Raw genomic sequence first — 21,893 nt, forward strand, 5'->3', positions numbered from 1 at the left:
TCTCAGAGTGGTGGCAGAAGCATTAGAGTGCAAGGCCCACCACACAAGCACATTCTAAGCCTTAGCTTGTGTCCCAATCTAACACTTCTTGGTCAGAGCTATTCACTTGGCCATGTCCAAAGTCAAGGAGTGGGGAGCTACACTCTTTGCATAGAGGTTGGGGGGATAAAGTACATATTTTTGGTCATATATCTATACAACCATAATATTTCTGGCCTTTGCTACCTCCCCACATGGCTACTTCTGGCCTGCTCCACAGAGCCTTTTCCCTTTGCTTAAGTGCAAATATAGAAAGACTGATCTGCCCCCACTGACATGATCAGTTCCCACGGGTGCTGTGACTGCTTGGTGGTTTCTTGGAAGTGAAAATGCTTCTTCCATTACATTACAGTAAGAGTGGGGTCCCAGAGCATTGTTGTTTGAGCACTGTGGAGTTAAAGTAACATCTTGAGGTCCCCCTCTCAGTCCCTACAGAGGTACATAGACATGATCAGGTCTGCTGGGGTAGGTGGCTCCAGGTACCAGGCCCTGTTGGTTATCCGGGATCATCACCCATATGTGGTTCTCTGGCCCTCTTCCCAGACTGGCTTGTCCTGCCAGACCCCAGCCCACACAGTAAGTTCTTTCCTGCCATCTCTCCACCCTCCTCCTCAACCTGGCTTCTGATGCCCTCCCCTCTCAAGACAGGCACAAGATTGTCTGACCCACAGTTATAAAAACAGTTCAAGTTTATTGATTTGTTTGGGTTTCCCCAGGAGGTTCCTTGCCTCCCCTAGATCAGTGGGTGCAAATAGTCATTTGTCAGACTTAGTTCTCTGTCCTAGAATTCTAGTGTCTCAAACCAGAGAGACCATCTTATTTGTCTTCTACCCATTGTGGTGAGTTACATATATGATCCCACGTAACTTAAATTATCAAAAGGCATTTGTTCAAAGAAGCTAAGCTTCTGAATCTTTCATAACCTGACCCAACCTTATTTCCTTTGATTTTCCAACGTTTTCCATCCACTCAATCTGGCCACTTTCCTCATTGCTCCAAGGTCACAGTGCTGCTTGTAGCTACTGTCTAGACTTCTCAGTGCCCGGGGTACCCTCCCTCTCCCACCCTCCAAGCGGATCCTGCCTGTCCCTCAGGGCTCCCACAGAACTCACCTAGTGCATCAAACTTTCCTATGCTGCTCCATTTTAGGCGAATTCTCCATTGTTCTATGCTCTGAAGCACATGTAATTTCAACTACAACTTGACCTTTAGTAATTCTTTAATTTTGTTTTTGTAATTGCATACAAAATATAACAACATATATTACCTTAAGTAACTAATTAGATTATAGTGTCTTTGTGGCCTGAGTGCCGCCGCCTCCCCCCCCCCCCCCCCCCACCGCCAAATACTGCTTCTGTATCCTCCCTGGCCAGGAAGATGACTTTAAGCACACAGTAGAATTTTAAGAAGTTCACCACCAGTTTCAAAATTTAAATCACAGAATAAATCCTTTGCTTTCTCCTAAATTAATAGACAAAAGCTAAGAAAGAAAGCAAATCAAAAAAGATCCGAAAAAATAACTTCAGTGTGGATATAAACTATTTTAAAAGAAATGGTAACTTTCAATTAAAAGGAAAATTGTTGCTTTGAAGAGAAAAAGGACATTATTCATGAAGAAAAAGTTATTCTGGATTTATTTTTGTCAGAGGATGAATCAATACTAACAATTCCGAACGCTTATCTAAATGAAATAATAGGTTCTGTTTCCCCAGTATTTTGTAACTGAGTGAGGGCAGACATCACTCGTTACCTCCACTCTATAGGAAGATAAGGAACGGAGGGTCACAGCATGTACATGCTTTGCCCAGTGTCCCGGCTGCTACAGGACAGCACCAGGCCTGAGTTCAGGGCCGGGGTTCTGTCCGCTACCCTTGCAGCTCCTGGAGATTGCGTCCTTTGTTTCATTCTCCTGGGGTCACTGTGTACCTTTTGTAAAAGATCTATCATGCTGAAGATGAACTGAGCTATCAGGTAAACATTTGAGGAAAGGAGAGGAGCTAAGTTGGAATGTGAGTGGATTCTGGTGTTGGTGGCCCCTGGCATTATAACTGATGACAGAGTGACTTCCCATCACACAGAGCACTAATCACAGGGTGAATGTCATGGACAGAGGCTCCTAAACAATTACAAGTACGGATAAAGTGACCATCCTTCATTAATGAAGGCAGGTGCTGGAGTCTGCATGTCACTGGTAGCTGGGGTGGTGTTAGGGTGGTCAGTTTTTGGCCCAGTCTAACGTTCAGGTCCTCTGTCACATCTGTCGTCTACCTTCTGGTGCTTTCTTCCCCCAATTCCTTTTACCTAGCTAACCACCCAGCTCAACTGAGATACCCAGGGTTTTCCAAACACAGTCCCCCTCCTTTCCTCTGTCTCCCTGAATTTGCACACCTCCAGTCACTTTCTGCTCTAAGATCCAGCTCAAAGGCCACTTCTTCCAGGAAGCTGCCCTGTTTCCTCAGCAGGAAATGGGCTCCCCTACTTCTAAAACCCCAAGCCCTCTCTCTCCCAGCACTTTTCTGATGGCCATTGTCATGCACTGTCTTTATGTTTGTGTTTGTTTCTCTCTCCTTTGTGAGTGCAAAATCTTAAAAGAATTGACCCTTGTGCTGGGCTCATGACAATCCTCAATGTAAACACTGCTTGGGAAAATGACCAAATGAGCAAAGGCCTGAATGTCTTATCTAGCCTGCTAAGTATTTTAATGCAAAATTGTCATATTATCATCAGAATCACTGTTCTCTTTTTAGAATAGAAAAAAAAAATCATTTCACCCAAGACGTGTGCTCTTCCCTCTCTCCAAAAACTGTCTTATTAAGAACATCATATGGAAGAGGGAAATTAACCAAACTGAGGGATAACTTTACGAAGCACCTGAAAACGCACTGCTATTATATCTTAAGGCTCATTTGGGTAGAAAGAGGATTTTTAAAACACTGGGTGTTGTACTTGTTTCTCAGGGATATTTACACTTACTTATTTAAACAGTTGCACCAAATATAGAAGTGACTTAGGGTTAGAGATCCTGTTCCTTCCCTTTTGAAAGACCCTTCCCACCCCCGCCATGTAGTGAGTGTATCTGTCTACCACAGTGTGCTGATGTTAGAACAGCCTTGTCCAATAGAACTTTCTAAGATGATAGAAATGTTCTATGTCTGCACTGTCCAGTATGTGTGGCACCACTAGCCATGTGTGGCCACTGAGCACTTGAAATGTGCTAGTGTGACTCAGGAACTGAATTTTAAATTTTATTTAAATTATTTAAAATTAATTAGTGTAAGTGTAAATAGCCACACGTGGCTAGTGGCTACTATATTGGACAAGTCAGATTTAGGGTCTTGTGGCCTTTGTCACCCTTGGTCTTGAGAAAGGTATCAGAGAGAAGGAATCCATTACTACTCCCAGTGTATTGGGGCAGCCTGGGGAAAACTCAGGCTTCGAAGGTCACTTGCCTCCACTCCAGAAGGCTTTCCCCACCAGCTTCAGAGCAGTGCATGAGAGCAAGCAAGAAGAGCCAGGATTCTGTCTACATGTTTATGCATTCAGTTACCTTTGTCCAGCTTTTTATTTAAAGGCCACATGCCAGCCACATAACAATAATCAGTTGGGATCATAACAGTCCTATCTATGATGTTTTCAAAATTATTGTTTACAGCTTCTTTAATTCTCCATGAAGATGATGAATCTGCAGAGAATAAGTATTATTAAGTAGAGATTTGCCTGTAAATTACTGGTGTCCAAATAAGGTGTCTTCCACCACACTGTCCTTTATCTTGTACTGCTCACATGCACAGTTGTGTTAGGGGAGACTTGTTTTTTGTGATGAGTTGCTATCACTTTGTTCTATGGGGTCGAGAGTGTTATTTTCACATTGTAACTGATGCCATCTCTGCCTGAACTTTTTTGATGTTCCGAAGCAAAACAACCACTTTCTCTTCACCTAAAAATTCTTATCAGTGAGGCCCACACAGGTGAGCAAGGTGTTTACATGAAGAAATAAACTCACAAAATAAAAATTCTATGAAGAGGAGAGGCTGGGTGAAAAGGCATACTTTTTTTTTTTTGAGGGGGGCTGCCGTGGAGCCTCTCCCAGAAGCTTTAGTCTCATGCAGAAAGATGGAAATTAGAATGAAAAATAAGAATTTGGTTTAGAGCAGCCTGTTTAAATGTGTGCTGTTTCCAGACCCCTTAGCAGAAAGTCAGCCATTTCATGGAAGCACAGAGATGTCATTTCATGGCCCTTCTGCTCAGGAATAACAACCAACAGCCCTTCTGCCCTCACCTGCCCTTGCATCCCGGCCTCGACTTGCCACCAGCAGGGACACCATGAAAGGCCCCTGCAGCATCCAGGGGGATCTCATTGCAGCAATCCTTCGTTTTTGGGGTGGGGTGGTAATTGCCAGCACATGATTATTTTATTTTGTCTGAATTATTTACCATGGAAGGAAGCAGTTTGAAGGGGAGGGGATGTTAAGGAGTGTGTTCAACTCCACTCGCTCACATTGATTCTACCCAGAGCGAGAAGAGCAAACCTATTAAGAAGAAAAATCACTTCCTTTTCTTCGTCTCTTTCCTCTCCCACCCCCAGGTCTTAGAAATAAATAAATAATGCCAAGAGAAGCCCTGGTGGCTGCAGGGAGGGGCCGGCGGCTAGGGACTGGTCCCCATTACTGCAGGTGAGCACCGGCCGGAGCTGTCCGTGGTTCTGTTCTCTCTCCCGCTCCCATCTGGCCTGGTGGTGCATAATGAGCACCACGTATGGATTGAAATCCCATTTAGAGGATGTTCCGTTGCGGAACCTGTAATCAGGAAAGTTGGGTTTTAACCCCAGAGGTGCCATTCCCTTGTTGTTCTTACATTGAAGAGTTAGAGCTTCTGACTTCCAGAAGAACTTATGTATGATATATAGAGGCGAACAGTGCATGAAGGCCCCTTTGGGGATAAAACAGAATGGAAGCCGTGGGAAGGAAGAGAGTGACGGTAACAGTTGGCCAGTAGACCGCGGTGGTTTTGTGCTTCCATTCCTTCTTTGCAAAATAGGGAAAGCAAACCCATCTCCTGCCTTAAGAAGCGCTGGGTACAGTAATCTCTGTGAGAAGAGGTGTTATATCATTTTGGCAGGATACTGCGTTCTTCTATTAAGAAAACAAACAAATATGTAAATAGAGGCAGAGTGCCCCTCTGATCTGACCTTACTGCGTATCCTTAACTGGAAATATCTGCAGAATAGTGCCCTGGTGCACCAAAGAGGGGGACCTGGGGCCTTCTCAGTATGTGCTGCCACGAATGTGTGTGGGTGAGCCACCTGAGAGAAATGGGATGGGACCCTAAGCAAGGTAGTGGCTATATTTATTTTTTCTTCATTGAAGAACTTTTGAATAAAATGTTAAAATGCTTACAAATTCATAATATATATGCATTAGAAGTCTTCGTGATAAAATGAATGTCTGTGCCATTTACCCACCCAAATTAAGAAATACAGTACATTATTACCACCACTGAGACTCCAATAATGCCCTTCTTAGTCCCAGAGGTAACCCCTATCCTGATTTTATGCATGTTATGCTCCTGATATGCATCTATTTGTATGTTGATGATGTGATTTTTTTCTATTATGGCTTCATTTAAAGTCCTGATTATTTGAATGCCTCTCATGCTCCTGCTTTTTAAAAACAAGCTTTCCATGTTTGAGCCGTATGTAAATGGAATCATACTGTTATCTTCTTCTATGAATTACTTTTCTTCACTCAATATTATATTTGTGAGATTTGTCTAAGTTGATACATGTAACATACTTTATTCATACTCATTACTGTTTGTTATTCCATTGTGTGAATACTCTAAGACTTATTCATCCATCCTTTTCTTGATGACCATCTGGGTGTCTCCATTTTTTTGTTATTACAAACCATATTTCCGTGAATATTCTAATCCAATCTAGTCTCTCGGTCTAAAAATTTCTCCATTGTATATGCCTGCGAGTAGCATTGTTAGCTCATAGGGAATGAGCATCTTCAACTTTATTAGATCATGCCAAGATCTGAGTGGTTGTCCAAGTTGCACTCCCAATAGCACTGTTTAAGAAGGAACTCAAGAATGTGAATCAATTATGGGCTGATCCAACTATTGTCCAATATCTGAGTTAAGAGGAAAGAGAGCCAGCATGGCTAAGAAGAATCCCCAGATAATGATGATAATGGCATGATGCTGGCCAGGCACTGTTCTCAACACCTCACACATGTGGACTCATTTCATTTTTATAATTACTCTAAGAGGTATACACTATTATCCTCACTTGCAGGTAAAAACAAAAAACAAAAAACAAAAAATGGACCACAGAAAGGTTAATTAATTTGGCTGGTAAATGTAGGATCTGGAATTTGAACCATTGCTCTGAACCCCATAACTAATTTTAGCCGTTAACCAATGAATTCACTCTAGATGAGCCAGTAATAAGGGCAGCTTCACGTCTGGTAAGTGATTGGCTACTCTGCCATTCAGCGTGGAGCTTACCTTTCAAGTCATAATCCTTATTGCCTTTTGCAGTTCTCCTCACCAAGAGCTTTGACTGTATTTAGACTTCATTGGAATTTGATCGTTAAAAAGCAAGGAAAAGCATTCTTTCTTGGGTAGCATGGAATTTGGATGACCTCTTTGGCTAGTATAAGAAAAAAAAAATGTGAGAAGGAATTCTTGAACCCAACACCCCAAATCCTAACCTAGCGTAGCCTACCTGAAGTTGATGTTATGGTTATTGACACTTGCCTGGACAAGAAGAGAAATAATTGTTGCTACTGGCCCATCCTCAGGTAGTTTGATGTTAGGTACTGTAGTTTGCATGGCAAAATGAAGGGGAAGGATATTGACTATTACAAAGGCTGCCCAAATGGCTAAAATAGGACATTATAATGCTGTCACATGGCATATAAGCATTGTTATTTTTTGTCATGAAAACATCAGCAGAAATGAAGAACCATACATAAATTCATACCTTAAGATCAATAAAGCTGTATTTTTTTTTGATCCAAATTATTCAGATTAGTCTTTTACATGATATCTCCACTTCCCTTTTCTGTACACAGACATTTGAACAGGGTAGAAAAGTGGTGTTACTGAAATGTAACACCTGGAATCCTTTTTTATGATCCATCTTTAAAAGTAAACATTATTTCATGTATGATTAACAGCAATGTTGTCAAGACAATAATTTCTATTTTTGTTTGTTCGCTTAAAATAGGGATGTTTGTATGAAAACCCTGTACAAGGGCCAAACCATTAAGCTCCTCCAAAGTCAAAGTAGGCATATTTCATGTTGAAATATGTCATTTTAATGTTGAAAGATAAAAAAGAAGGTCTTTAAAGATTTGGCCTATAGAGTAAATTTCAAAATGGGAAACAACACTGGTCCTGTAATGAGATGTAAATCATAACACTGACATTTATCTTCTCCTGGTGAGTTCAATTCCCTGTAGCAGCATAGAGAGGAAAAGAAAATATTGGAACTGAGAGTAATAAAGTGAATACAGCAGGCTCTGCATGTGTGAATGACACTTCCTTCACAAAATGAGAATAACTGGAAGGCCTAAGACATACTCCCCTTTTCTGAAAATATCCCAGACCTTTTGACTTTTACTGATGTATTCACTGTCTTGAATCTCACCTGTGGGAGGACCACTGGGCTTTGGGACAGGCCACTTTAAAAAGTCAAATGTCTTGGGGACTGTTAGGAAACAATGGGCCACTCATTTGTGACTATGAATTGGATCAATCAGATGGTTTTCCTTTTGGCAGCCAGTTGGGAGGGGTCTACAGTGTGGGGTTCAGAGTAAACTGGTGGCTGAAATAATTGGGAGGAGGGACATGAAGGATGAGTGAGGCACAGAGGTGAGGGGTTTAGGGCAGCCAGGAGGATGCTGAGCGCACGGGGAGAAATGGGAACAATGTTAAGGGGATAAAGAAAGTGAGCTGGGAAGACAGATTTGGCTTACTTAAAAAATGTGACTGTAGGGGCACCTGGGTGGCTCAGTTAGTTAAGCATTTATTTCGGCTCAGATCATGATCTCAGGGTCCTGGGTTGAGCCCCACTTCAGGCTCTGCCCCTCAATGGGGAGTCTCCTTGAGATTCTCTCTCTCCCTCTCTCTCTCTGCCCTCCCCTCATGCTCTCTCTCTCTCTCTCAAAGTAAATGCATAAAATCTTAAAAAAAAAAAAAAGAAAGAAAAAATGTGATTGCATCATAGAACTACCTGATTCCAGGCCACTGATGTTATTCCTCTTAGCATTAAATCAGTTCTGGTGAGCTAATATGACAAACTATAATTTACAATTTTGTTTTTAAGGAAAAATGCATTCACAAGCTAATAGATTGAATGATTGGCTCTAATTCTTCACTCCCTTGCTTTAGGCTTATGTAGGAGGAGTGCATTTTACTATCCCTTGACTTTGGGGTCATCCGTGGAACTTGATTTTGGCCAACCGTATGTGGGCAAAGTGTGCTAGTTTTGACTCTAGGGCTTTAGGGGTTTTGTCTTTTTCTGCTTGCCATCTTGTGCCTTATGCACTTCTGCTCTATGAGATGAGCTTTCCGTGGATAGCTGCTACCCATTTAGCTGAGTTGCAAATTGAAGCAAAGCCATGGAACTGAGCACTAGCGTAAATTAGCTGATCTCTAGCTGACCTACAGATATGTGAGAATTAATGCTAGTTGTTTTAAGTTACTGAGTTATGGGATGGTTTGTTACACAGCATCTTTGTGGCAATAGCTAACTGATACACAGAATTCTAAAGAATCCTCTTCAAATGAATTCTTGGAATATAACCCATTAGTAAATTGGAATTTTCCTGTGCTGCAACAAGATCATTATTCTCTTCTTAATGAGAATTTTTAAAATCCAGTTACAGGTCACTGACAGGACAAGGGCACAGTTTGTTACCTGATAAGACAAAGATTAACAGAGACTATGCCTTGCACTTGTAGCTAAGCACTACTAGCTATTGCACACAGGAGTGGTTTTCAGACAACTCCATAAAGTACTAGTGGCTCCAAGGAGTTCTTGTAAAGGCTGTCTTGGAGTGGGATTTCCCTCTCTCCCTTCTTCACCTAGCTTCAGCCACATCAGAGCTACTTTTATTTGTTTTGCATACTGGGCTTCTTTGTAAGATTTTGTCCAATTAAAAGTCTGAGATAAGTTTGAACACCTCCCGTGAACTCCTTGCTTTCTTGGAGTTCATGCTCTCCCACACCTGTACATCTCTTCCTTTGGCCCAAATTGCTCTCTCTCTCAGCTTCTCTGTAGAAAGCTCCTATTCATTCTTCAATACTCGTGATATCAAAATATGTCTTTGATACTTCTTCCTTCAAAAGATGGGGCCTTAATTGCCATGCCCTTAAGTGTGGGCTAACCTGGGTAACTTTTAAACAAGTGGGCTATGCAGGAAGTGATGGTGTATGATGTCTAAGATTAGGGCCTCTCTCTCTGACTCCCTCTATCTGTCTGTCTCTGTCTCGGTCTCTCAGTTCACTCATTCTTGGGAAATCTAGCTGCCTTTTTATGAGAACACTCAAACAGCCTGACAGAGAGGCCCAGTAAGACGAACTGAGGCCTCCTGCCAACAGCCATGTGAGTGATCTTGATTGCAACCAAATGAGAAACCTTGAGCTAGCTCTCAAATTCTCGACCCACAGAAATTGTGAGAAATTGGCTTGAAGCTGCTATGTTTGGGGATAATTTGTTATGCAGCAATGCAGGTATCCCCTGCTTTCTGAAAGTTTGTCACTTCACTTTTATGAAAGACTATTAATACACTGATGGCTTTCTTCATAAAAGTGAAAATCCTCTTCAGATTTCTTTACGTTAGTGAAAAAAGGTACTAATTTTGGTTAGTGAAAACAGGGTCTTTTATAAAAACTACTCTTCTGAAATTCCTGAGTAAGTGTTAATATTTTTCTTCTTTCTCATAGCCTTTAATATACACTTGATTTGCAGAGTTTATCCCATTGCATGATCTATTTACATATCCGTCTTCCTCATAAAGCATTAGATACTTGTATTCTCAGATGTCTGGCATGGTTCTTGGCATCTTATATATTAGATGAAAGATTTTAAAAAAAAAGCTTCAGCCCAAATCTGAAAAAAACCCTCAGAGAATAAGACAAAGGATAAAAAAGAGTTATCTCTATCTCTACCACAGTAATTCTCAGTTTGGACCAGAGATGATAAAAAAGCAGAAAACCCTCAAATGAAGTCAATACTGTATTTTTTTTTAATAGCTTGTGAGCATATGAAACAGTTCTCTTGTTTTGGCAAATGATAGACATTTCTGCTCAGATGGTGGGTCTAAAATCACAGGGTCTTTAAAAGACCAGGATTGGTGTTTTAGGTTTATAGGTGAACAGGTTGGAAATCTGTCACCATCCAAAACAAGCTCTGGATTTATGGCTTTGATCAAGTGTAAATAGAAGGTACATAATTTACTAAGCTATAGAGGATGTTTGATGTTTTTTAGAAGCCAGAGCTACAAAGTCAAATCCAAATGGTAGAGCTGGTATCTGGTTAATTCCATGTGGACCCACTGATTTGGAATCAGAGTTTTCTGGGTATGCCAGCCTACACAGACCTGGAAAATTGAGTATTAAAACTGAGATTCAATGATGATGATTTGTGTTTTTATTTTAATGATCATCTAGACATTAGTAGGAAAGTACTCTGGGTTATCTGGAAGTCAATCTAACAACTTAGAACCCACCATGTAATTTAGGTCTCAAGTTCATGATTCACCATGGCTCAAATGGCCCCGCAGGTGATAGGGTTTAACTTCTAATGCAATGTTTCTCAGATGGAGGTCTGTGGGCTTATAAGTTTAAGGATCCACAAGTTCTTACATTTGGAAAACTGTGATAGAGACAATAAATGCTTCCTCGGAGGAGGGATTATTGATTTTTCATCTGGGTAGTCAAGGGAAGGTTTTATGAGGGAGCTGGCATCTGAACTGGCCCTCCAGGACAGACCCTGTATGTTTTCTCTAACAAATGACATCAAGTGTCTATTTAAACCACCTGCTTGAGAAAATACCCCCCTTCCAGGGGCCATTCATTACTTCCTGGTTTTCTTTGAGAGCCTTGATGTGTTAGTTATATTTAATTATGGTGTGGCCCAGAGAGAAGATGTAAGGGAAACAGTGTGTGCGGGGAGCCATGGAGAAAGGAGAGGGTGGGGCCGGCAGAGGGAACAGAAAACAGCTCAAGTTAGCTGGACTGCAGGGCAAATGCAGGCTACAGTGGACAGGGGGTGCAGTGCTGGCAAAGTCTTTCATGAAGGCCAAGGCTCAAGAGTGTCTGTTTTTTTTCTCTGATTAGGCAAGGGAGGGGTGTGTGTGTGTGTGTGTGTGTATTTTCCAGGGTTGGTCATTTTATACTGATGGGGATGACTCTGACAACATTACAACTAACACAAATTCATGGTCCTATTGTTGAATAACCATGTCAGCATCATTTTGTTTTAGAACTCTTGCTCATCAGTAAAGCTGTTGGGCATGTGGGGAATTTTCAATGTATATGTCACTTTGGGTCCTTGAAGAAGACATAGGAGACATGTTTGGAGTATGTGCCTTGCCCTTGCTGACAGAATGGACCTGGGCAGTCATGTCTAAACTGCGTCACCCTGCCTTCTCTTACCCCCACTCCAGCAGGTGAAATCCAACTCGGCACCTAACTGTGGGCGAACCAATCCATTGCCTGGGCTGAGCTAATCAGGCTCTGTCTTATGGGGATTTGAAATTTGGACATCAGTAAGATGAGGGAGCTGCCAGAACTGAAAGTTTGTTCCAAGCAAACCGTGTTGAAAGCAGGGGAAGCCTACTGAAAGAGCGAGGTGAAGAAAGAAGAACATGACTGAGACGAAATGCATGTAGAGGGAATAACTCTGGTTTCTGGTTTTCCAGTTTCAGTTCTAATTCCAACTTGGCCTATATCTCATTTGTTTCCTGTCTGTGCTTCCCATTCTCTTTAGGATCGCCTGTTGCATCTTTACAATAAAATTCTCTATGCTTAAGCTAAGTTGAGTTGTTACTCTTTCGTGCACCCACACATAACCCTTCTAAAATAATGCTGAATTTTCAAATGAAGCCACTCGTTCTTGGGAGACCATCAGGCTGCAGGGAGTATCATCAGCTTACCAGTGCAGGTGCTAAGTCACCTTTCACCCTGAAGACATGAATGGCTTCAGTGTATTATCAAGGACTCTGGGAGACAAGTTGGCAAGTGTGGCTTGACCATTTGCTGGATGAGATCCCACCTCTTAATGCACCAAGGATTGACCAAAGACCTCAGCAGTCACGAAGAAGGTCTACACCGATCGTAGCCATGGATATTTTGACAAAAATATGAGACAAGTAACCGCAGTGACTATATATGTATATGTGTATGTATGTGTGTGTGTATATATATATATATATATATATATATATATATATGTTTTACCCTTAATTTTCCATTCTTCATTGTGAGTAACAAAATCTCACAGCTGAAGAGAAGTCATTGCCATTCTTTCAGACATCTGATGAAATCTGAAGATCTCTTTATACTAACCGCAGGATTTAATCAGCAGTAGGTAATGTGAATGTGTGTACTATAATGAATTTCAAGTATTGCAACCTGCAGAGGTTGTCAGTGACTGAATTCCTGGGCTATGCAACTTGTAATTGAAAATCTTTACATTTTAGTTCCACCTGTCATTGTTCTAATTCTATTCAAAGAATATCTATTATAATAATACTTTTTCTCTGTCTATCAAAAGTTATGCTTCATAGAAATGTATATCATTAGAAATTATTAATTCCAACCTGTTGGTAACTTGGAAATCTTGACATTTTTTCAGGTCGTTGAAACTGTAGAAAAGACTTTTATCTTGATAAATAATAAATTTGGTAAATACGAGGTAGCAATGAGAAATACTGTTTTAAAGTTGATTTCCTTTAAGATGCTGGGAATCTTATTCAGGCATCTGTGCAGCGGGCGGTATCAAAGGACTACACCAACAGGGGATGGAGACCCAGGGTATCCTCTTTGCGCTTTTTTCTTCAAGAAGAGTTGCTCTTCTGCTGCTACTCATCTGTCCATTTGTGGGAATTCTATTCTTCAAATACAGAGGCTAACGGCAGCATAATGAAGTTTTGCGTATGCTCGCTCTTGCTAGATTTTTTTGAGCATGGATGGTTTACAAGGAACAACCAAACTGTACCACAAAATGATATTGATATTATGGGATTGCATCAATAGCATTGGCTGTTTCATTTCCATTCACTTATCAGACATATTTACTTCTCAGATATTTCCTTAACCGGAATTGACTGTACTATAATTGCCTATTTCTTTGGTCCATTGGCTGTTAACCTTGAAGTGACTGGGGTAGAGCTGGCGAGGCCTTCCCTGTCAGGCCTGACCTCTCACTATGCTGGAGAGAGCGCTACCATGACAACGGCGACAGATGTCAGCTAAGCAATGTGCACCCTAGAAAGACTCCTGTATTGAGAAAATCGATCTTGTAATGGTGCCACGGAGCACATTCGCTGAACTGCCAAGTGTTCTAGGCTTAATCATTTATTTCATCTAGCAGAGAGAAGAAAACATAAAAGAAATGAAATGAATTTGACCTCTGTCTTTTGAGTGACTTTAGTGCTACACTGAATTCTAGCAAGTGCCTCTTATGAATTTTAAAAAATTACATTAGGAATAACATTTTGAAGTGAAATGACTCTTGTAATGCCAACCCTCCAGAAACATGTTATTTCAAATGTCAGACACATAATAGTCATTTGCTACTTTCTGTGTATGTCCAGGGGTTAGCTCCGTCTTGGGTATGTTTCAGGCAAATTATTATAAAGGAACCAGGAATGAAGCAGACCAGAGCCTGCTGCCTTGGCTTTCTCTCTTTTTCTTAGCATAAGGGGTCTTCCTTTGTGCTGATGATCATGGAGGGCTTAGTGAGTAGCATCAACAGTGTTTCGTATTGAGAGCTTCGCACCCCCTCTCAATTTTATAGTCTTCCAATAGCATGCTCGTGTCTGTCTCCAGAGTGGAGTTTGTCTCCATGACAGTTAATCCTGGGACAGCCTTCCATCGCCTTGATAGGCTTGTCATTCAAGCCTTGACACCTCTCATTCATTTGAGTCTGGCCTGCTGGATATGCAAATGATGGAGGACTGAAAACCATAATCCCTCAGCTGTGATGGCCAGTATGTCAATGTCACTATTTTTGGAACGACCATTTGGGTAGTAGTCAGGGAGTGGTGGAAAGCTAAACCAGGGGACGCGGAATGCACTTATGACCTTTCTTTGGCTCAGAACTACATTTTTTGAAAAGCAAACCCTCAAACCAAGACAAACCCCCAAAGCTTAAAGATTGTAGACAAATCTCTCTGATAACCTTGCCCATATAAATAAATATCATTGAGAGTGATTATAGTGAAAAGGATCTCTTAAGATTTTCAATGCGATATGTCTGTCTCTTGTGCTGTGGGATATTTTATTGCATTTTTGCCCTCAAGTGGAGCTGACGGGAGCCAAGCTTGTAATTTAAATCAATAAGAACCCTTTACCATGGCCATAAAATACTTGGCTAAACCTTTGAAGTGGCCACAGTTGAATGCACAGTGAACACAGTATAAATGTTCCTTAAGATGTATTGTATGAGACCACTACTAAAACAGCATTCAAAGGAACCGGCCTTAAGCATCTTTTGTGACTGATGGAAGAGGGTCCCGCCTGCTTTTGATCATTTACATGCACTGTTCGCCTTGCCACTCGAAGTGGTTCCAAACAAGCCCTCTTAATTGGCACATCACCCCGGCCGCAGCCTTCTGCTTTCTCTTCAGACCTTTTCATTATCTCTTTGGTGGGGTTTCTGGGATCTGGGTCCCCTTCGAAACCAGTAATCCACATCTGATATGCTGTTGTGTTGACTGCCTCCGTTCCTTTGCACTGTAGCCGGGAAAACAGAACAAAGGCAGGTTGTTCATCCCTGTCAGGGGAGCAGGGAGCACAGCGAGGGGGTTCCACAAAGCCGGCAGGGCAGCGGGCTCTGCAGGAAAGTGAAAGCCCCGGCTGCCGCTTACCTGTTTATTTCTTTTGCAGTTTTTGGAGCAGAGTTCTTCAGCAAACTGTCAGACCTGAAGAAATGGTGTTTGGCTCCCTCTGTTCCTCTCTCTGCCTCACATCTGTTCTCGCCTATCCCTTTCTCCGCTCCCTTTTGCTGCCTTTGCTTCTTCTTTGTGTGGATGGATGGACAGATGGATGGATGAATGGATGGGCGCTCCTTACTCTTGTCCTCTTTATCTGTCTCTCTTTGTCTCTCACTCTTTGTCTCTCTGTCTCTCTCTCTCTCTCAGATTCTAAAATCCTCTTTGATTCTGTACTAACAGTAAACAGTAATCATCTGAGTTTGGAATTTGGCCATGATACCTTTGGGGCATACTCCCTCTCCTGGTTGATGGTGTTGCAGTTATTATGCCAAAGGTGCAGGCTCAAACCTGGGTTGACCGTCAGTCACTTCCTTCCAGAATTCTCAGCTGACCACCTTTCTTGTTGTTGTCTGGCCTCTGCAAACCCAACATGATTAGGTGGCCTATGACATTTCATCTGATGTTTACCATTTTTTTTTTTTTTTGCTTGTATGTGACAGCAGAGTAGGCAGGGCCTTGAAAATGCACTACTTCATATTGATGAAGTCGATGTGTGTAAATGGCACTTAAAAATGTGTGCAATGGTAAGCTATCAGGGCTGAAATCAGATTTTAAAGACATACCAATGAGATTCAGTGTTTGGAACTGGTCTGGGTCCTGATTTGAACAAACTAACTGTGAAAAGGTTTTTTGTTGAGACAATTGGGGACTTTTGACTATGGACTGGTTATTAGATCACTTAAAAAGTTCTACAGGGGAAAAAAATACTACTTGCAAAGAAACGTACAGAATAGATAAATCCGCACTGTAGATGACAGTGATCCAAACTGGGTGATGAGCAGAAGAAAGGCTCATGGCACTATGCTCTCTATTTTTCTATATGTCATAAAATATTCTGTACTACAAAGCTAGAAAAAGTCAGCATGCCCCTTCAGGATTGCACAGTCACCACATTTACACCTACTGTTCAACGGAATTTTATCTCATAGGTCTTTAACTGTTTTCCTGTCAGCCTTTTACTTCACATGGACAAATCATGCTTCTGTTATATGGCTGTTTGAAAGATATCTCTATCTCTTTGCCATCTGTGGCTTGAGCTTTAATGTTTGACGTGGGAATGTTTGCTTGCCCACTCTCCCGATTTGGACTGTAAGCAGCTTGAAAGCAGGCCTGTTTCAGGAGCACCTGGATAGCTCAGTTGGTTAAACCTCCAACTCTTGGTCATGAGGTTGAGCCCCACTTCTTGCTCCGTGCTCAGCGAGGAGTCTGCTTGAGATTCTCTCTCTCCCTCTGTGCCTCTCCTACACTGGCACATGTGTGCTCACTCTCTCTTTCTCAAAGAAAAAAGAAAAAAACAAAAAGCAGGCCTGTTTCTTACCTGTCGGGATTTCCTACCTCGAATCTCACAGTGGAAGGCCCAGAACAGGCTGGAACACATAAACCGTGTTAACACATAAACCATGAAATCTAAGCAACTGAATGCAACAAAAGTCCATTTCCTGTTGTGTGTCAGGCATCCCTGTTTTGTCTTGCAGCTGTGCTCTCGGGAGCAGGTGGCCTTCCATGAGACTCCAGCAGGGCAAGAGAGAGATGGAGGTAGCTGGCTGGCTTTGGACTGCCTTGTCCTTGGAACGGCCCACAGAATTTTCCCCACAGTCCATAGGCTGGAACTAGTCACATGGCCCCACAACCACAAGGGAGGCTGAGATATGGAGGGGAGCATGTGCATATTTGGTGAGCATGAATCTGTGTCACACAGAGCTAAATGATGTTTGTTGAAGCTGCTTCTCACCCCACATGCATATGCCTCCTCAATTTCAACACGAGAAAATGCCAGGGAAGGATGCTTTGTGTTATTTGTATAAGATAAGAAAATGATAACCAGACTGCTTCCTCCTCCTCCTCCTCCTTCTTCTTCTTTTTTTTTTTTAACCACACACTGGATTCTTTTCTCTGCAGCTGGAACCCTCTCTCCAGTTAATGGCAAGACCCCAGCGCTCTACCTGGCCACTGTTCAAGTATTTGGCTCTGTGGCTATGACAGTTGGAATTGGAGGCAGAGGGACCTGTCTCATCTAAAGATATTATAGCTCTACCCTGTCTAGGGACAAGCTCTGGCTGCTACAAGCCGAGGGTGCTCATAGGATGGAGTGGGACACTGATTGGGGCCTACACAGTTAACATAGTAATAACAAAAAAATAACAATGGCATATCAGACCATTGTAATTATACATTATAGTGAGAAGTTTTATCTAAGGAATGGGCACCACTAACTAAATAGAGAAAATGTAGACTCTTAAGCCAGGTACACATTGCTCTGTATATGCTATGCTACTATCTTCCTCAAATTTAGTGATTGACAGGTACCTGTAGATATTTACTTATAGGTAAATGGTCTATACGAATTGGTGTTACAGACCTCTCTACCTGCTCTGTTCTGCCTCCCTTCCACCCCCTTCCTCCATGACTTTTTGTTCCAGGCTCACTACTGTGAAAATGCCATTTCTTAGCCATGGTGCAGAATGTGCCCATTAAAACTGATATAAGTGAGAAAACCAATCTCCCAATTACCACACCAGCCATTGTTGTGGATGTAAATTTCATTCATTTAATTTTTTCCCAACAGGTACATATCGAGCATGTGTAAGCCCTGTGTGCCAAGGGTGATGCCAAAGAGCTAGAAGTTGTGACCTAGTTGAGTAAACTGTCTGCTTGGATCCTATGGATGCGCCCCTCAGCGTGGTTCAAGCAAGGAAGAATCCAGGAGCAAAGATTCACCTGGGGAGACAATGGAAAAGGGACCTCAGGGCTAACTTGGGCCAGAATGAGGCAGAGCTACCACCTGGAGCAGGGGACAGGAACCGTCAGGACACAAGGTGCCCCAGGTCAGGGAATCCCTGTCTTTCTATGGGGTCACAGGCTCTGTCCTTTCCTTGCATCTCTGTTTCTCTCTGGGCCTTTGCTCCATTATCTCTCTCTGCTGACTGGCTTCTGCTACATGGCATTTGTCCCCATCTATGTCACATTGCTGTGGCTCTGGCTTGACATGGCCCTGCCTGGATCTCACAGCACCCTTTCAACTTCTTGTCACTCTCATGGAATTCCTTAGCTCAGACTCCTGACAAAGACATTATGATTGATCCGGTTCTCTTTCTCTCCACTATGTTTTAGGTTCTATACCAGGGGGCATTGGGAAGCTTTTGGTTTGGTGAACATGCTGGGTCTAGTCAGCCATGATGCATTGGGGGGGTGGGGGCCTGTTGTGTTGTACAGTGCATGGACACATGGATGACAAGAGCTGTGGGTGGGGCAGGTTCCTCAGAAGAGGCCGTGTTATTGCAGCCCTAATGGGGCTAAGAGGTGAAGGTACTCAACCAGGTAGACACACATCGGATGCTGATCTGAGAGTCTCCTAGAAACAATGGGCAACCATTCAGGGCATTAAGAGGAGGGTGATCTGACTATTTGTCTCTTTAAATGGCCCCTGTGACTGTGTCCTAGAGAGTGAGCTGCAGGGCCACAGAGAGAAGGGGGGGTTGGTGAGTGACACTAAAGTCACTTTAGAGATAGAAGAACTGGATGGGTTACCCTGTGTTTGGCAGTGAATGGTAGTCATCTCTTGCCCCTCTCCCCCTGGGTATTTGGGCTCTATCACACTGGTCCCCTTTTAGTTCCTCAAATTCCCTTAGCTCATTTCCTCCTCAGGGCCTTTGCACTCACTCCTCATGTGCCCTTTGTTGGAACTTTCCAGCTCCGCCTACTTATCCTTCAGTCTCAGCTCCATTGTTACTTCCCCAGAAAGCCTTCTCTGACACCCTTCCACAAGCAAAATAGGTAAGACCCTTAGTTCACAATTAGTTATTTAATGTCTGTTCTTCCATTAGAATGCAAGTCGTTTCAGTTCAAGGATTATATTAACCATATTAAAAGAAGAATCCCCTGTACCAATATGCTGCCTGTTAGATAGTGGGACCTTAACAGATATATTTTGAATGAAGTATGCTGGCTTTTCTCATACTGTCTTGTTCAATCCTCCTTACAGTTTTACAGCCACATTTTTATGGATGTGCAAACCAAAGCTTAGAGAACACAAGGCAAGAAAGTGGCAGACCCAGGATTTGAAGCTAAGACTGTTTAACACCAAAGTCTTCACTCTTAATATCACAGCAGGAATAAGGTGAGGTTATTTTATTCAAGCAACCTAATTCAGATTAGGTAAGAACACTATGAATTCATTTTGTTCCCTTGCTCCATCCTACTGAGATCAATTTAATTCACTTAGTATTTATGGAGTGCCATGAACTCAATTCACTATGTTAAATGGGAGGGCAAGAAGGGACAGGCTGGGCTTCAAGGAAATGCTTGTAGTAAGCTGGGTGTAGAGGACCTTGGGAGGAGGAGAAGCTCAATGCCTCCCAGAGGAGCAGCCTGGCCAAAGGTCCGGGGCATTGAGTCATTGGGAATGACTTTTGGGGTTGGCAAGGTCCTACTGTCCCCAATGCCTGCTGAGATGGGTAAAACATCGAGGCTGGCTGCTTCATGGAAAGCACTTGGCTTTGGAGTCCCCCTCTGCTACTTTCTAGCTAAGTAACAGTGGGCAAGATACTTCCACTCTCCCAATTTGCAGGGTTGTGGTGAAGATTTTACAAGAAAATGCAAGTATAGCACTGGGCTCAGCGCCTGGCATAAGGTGTTGACGGATATATGTGACCTTCCGTTACCACTGAGCCACTGGGCAAGCATCCTGTCTGCTCGTCCAGATAGAACAACCTGGGAGGGCGCAGAGAAGCATTTCACAGTGGGGGGTCCAGAAAGTCAGTGGCCGAGAATATCAGAAACAGTGACAAGAAGATACCCCCACTCCCCCCCTTTTTTATTGTTGAGATGACATTTATGTAACATAAATTAACAATTTTAAAGTGTACAACTCTGTGGCATTTAGTACATTCACAGTGTTGTACAACTATAACTTGTGTCAAGTTCCAAAGAGTTTTCATCACCCCAAGAAAAACCCTGTACCTGATCAGCAATCACTCCTCCAGTCCTTCCACCTCTCAAGCCCCTGGCAACCATCAATTTGAGTTCTGTCTCTAAGGGTTTACCTATTCTGGATATTTTGTATAAATACAATCATACGATATATGTGACCTTTTGTGTGTGGCTTCTTCCACTCGGCATCATGTTTTGGGGGTTCATCCATGTTGTTGCACGTGTCAGAATTTCCTTCCTTTTTTATAGCTGAGTAATATTCCTTTGTATGTCCATATCACCTTTTGTTTATCCATTCATCTGTGGATAGATATTTAGGTTGTTTCTACCTCTTGCTATTGAGTATAATGCTGCTGTGAACATTCACGAACAAGTGTTTGAATACCTGTTTTTAATTCTTTGGGGCTTATATACCTAGGAGTAGAATTGCTGAGTCATAAAATAATTTTCTGCTTAATTTTTGGAGAAACTTCCAAACCGTTTTCCACAGTGGCTACACTGTTTTACGTTCCCACCAGCAATGCACAAAGAGTTCAGAGTTCTCTTCAGCCACCACTTGCTTTCTGGTGTCTTGGATTATAGCTGTCCCAGTGGGGAAGAAGTGGTTTCCATTTGCATTTCCTCCCACCTTTATTTTCTCAATGCAGAGGAGGAGTTGGGTCTATGAGGCCTCTCTGACTTCTCAGACCATCCCTCGTGGTTAACATGTTAAAGGGGCTGCCACAGGGAAAGAGGTCCACTGATACACTTCAAGCTGAATTTTAAATTAGGACAAACCATGGAAGGCCATTTGGGAGCACTCTTCATTGAAATTACAAATGCACACACACTTTGACCCAGAGCTCCAAGTCTAGGAATCTGTTTTATGGATATACTCCCATGTGAACAGAATGATGTATATATATGGTTGCTCACTGCAGTGTTATTTATAACAGTGGCAGATGGGAAACGAACTCAGTGCTCCTCACTGGGGGACTGGTTAAACAAATTTGGGGACAGGGCTACAATGGGATACTGTACAGTTGTAACAAAGATGGAGGCATCTCTTTGTGGGCTGATACAGAAGGAATTCCAAGACAGATTATCAAGTGAAAAACAAAGCAAGATGTAGAACAGTGTTTCAATAGGTTGCCCATCATTTAAAAATGGGAGAAAAAAATGTGTGTGTGTGTGTGTGTGTATTTTCTTGCATATTCACGAAATACCTCTGGCAGAGGAAATTGGTGATGAGGGACAAAAATGGGAAGGACAGTATTTACACTCTACCTTCTTGTGCTTTTGGAATTTTAAACTATCCAAATATATTTTTCGTTCAAAAAATAATGAAATTAAAATAAGGAGAATTCATAATCCCTAAAGATCTCACTGATTTGGGCTCTGTTATTCTGATTTTATGGTCAGTTTGATAGGACACGGACTCTAATGTAAGATTTTTTTTTTTTTATGCATACCAATGCCAGGGATAGGATTGTAGGAGAAGTAATTCAAACTCCCGTCCTTCCCCCTCCCACTGCAGTCCTGGCTGCAGCTGCAGCTTGCTGACTTGACCACAATTTGAGCTTGAATCAGCCAGCCTGAGGCCAACCCAAGTAACCTCCTGCAGCACGCTGTCCCTCAGGCCTTCTCTGGGTGGGGGGGCCCTAGGGGGCTCAGACCACAACTGAAGGACCAAAGGAGCAGAGGAGCAGATGT

The 21,893-nt window shown here is 42.4% G+C and overlaps 2 long non-coding RNA genes across 2 annotated transcripts in view; both read left to right on the forward strand.

The window, feature by feature from the left end:
• LOC114221231 (uncharacterized) overlaps positions 1 to 12,044 on the forward strand; it is a 29,521-nt gene extending 17,477 nt beyond the window's left edge. Inside the window, exon 5 of the long non-coding RNA XR_003611707.2 lies at positions 11,721 to 12,044. This is a non-coding gene — a long non-coding RNA (uncharacterized LOC114221231). The remainder of the gene's footprint in view (positions 1 to 11,720) is intronic.
• Positions 12,045 to 16,762: 4,718 nt separating this feature from the next.
• On the forward strand, positions 16,763 to 20,274 carry LOC148162519 (uncharacterized). The gene is made up of 3 exons (XR_015766742.1): positions 16,763 to 16,946; positions 17,839 to 18,097; positions 19,255 to 20,274. It is a non-coding gene; the product is annotated as an uncharacterized LOC148162519 (long non-coding RNA).
• The last annotated feature ends 1,619 nt before the right edge of the window (positions 20,275 to 21,893 follow it).

This window comes from Eumetopias jubatus, unplaced genomic scaffold (genome assembly GCF_037043125.1).
Source record: "Eumetopias jubatus isolate StellerSeaLion01/CBP00866 unplaced genomic scaffold, mEumJub1_p1.0 scaffold_14, whole genome shotgun sequence".
Taxonomy (NCBI): Eukaryota; Metazoa; Chordata; class Mammalia; order Carnivora; family Otariidae; genus Eumetopias; species Eumetopias jubatus.